We start from the raw sequence: 455 nt of genomic DNA on the forward strand, positions 1-455 counted from the left end.
AAAGGGAGTGCTGATGAGTTGGTTGAGATCGGGAGGTCGTTGCTGTCGTTTTCTCGGTCGTCATAGGTCAGAAATGGAGTGAATTGCGGAGATTCCTTTGCGATTATTATGATACTTAAGAGCAGATCGGAGCGAAGAATGGAGTGCCATGTGCATTGATATTTCGACGCCGAGAATAATCACACCCACGTTTAACGGTCGGGAGCGAGATGTTACTAATGGTGACTGATGACGCCCGTTGTCTTAGTAACCGGAGTTGTCGTCTGTCGCTCTCGCCTGGCCTGCCGAGAGACGACCTTTCGAGTTGCCACGACGTGTAAGATCGCCGGACAGTCTACCCTCTTTTTCTGCTCGGGTTTTTGATGTGTGATAGATGTAAAACGGAGGTCATGTTGCAGTCCGTATTACAATATACAGGATCTTCTTCTGTATTAGAATATGTACTTTACAAATTG

This window comes from Penaeus monodon, chromosome 20, assembly GCF_015228065.2.
Source record: "Penaeus monodon isolate SGIC_2016 chromosome 20, NSTDA_Pmon_1, whole genome shotgun sequence".
In the NCBI taxonomy this organism is placed as follows: Eukaryota; Metazoa; Arthropoda; class Malacostraca; order Decapoda; family Penaeidae; genus Penaeus; species Penaeus monodon.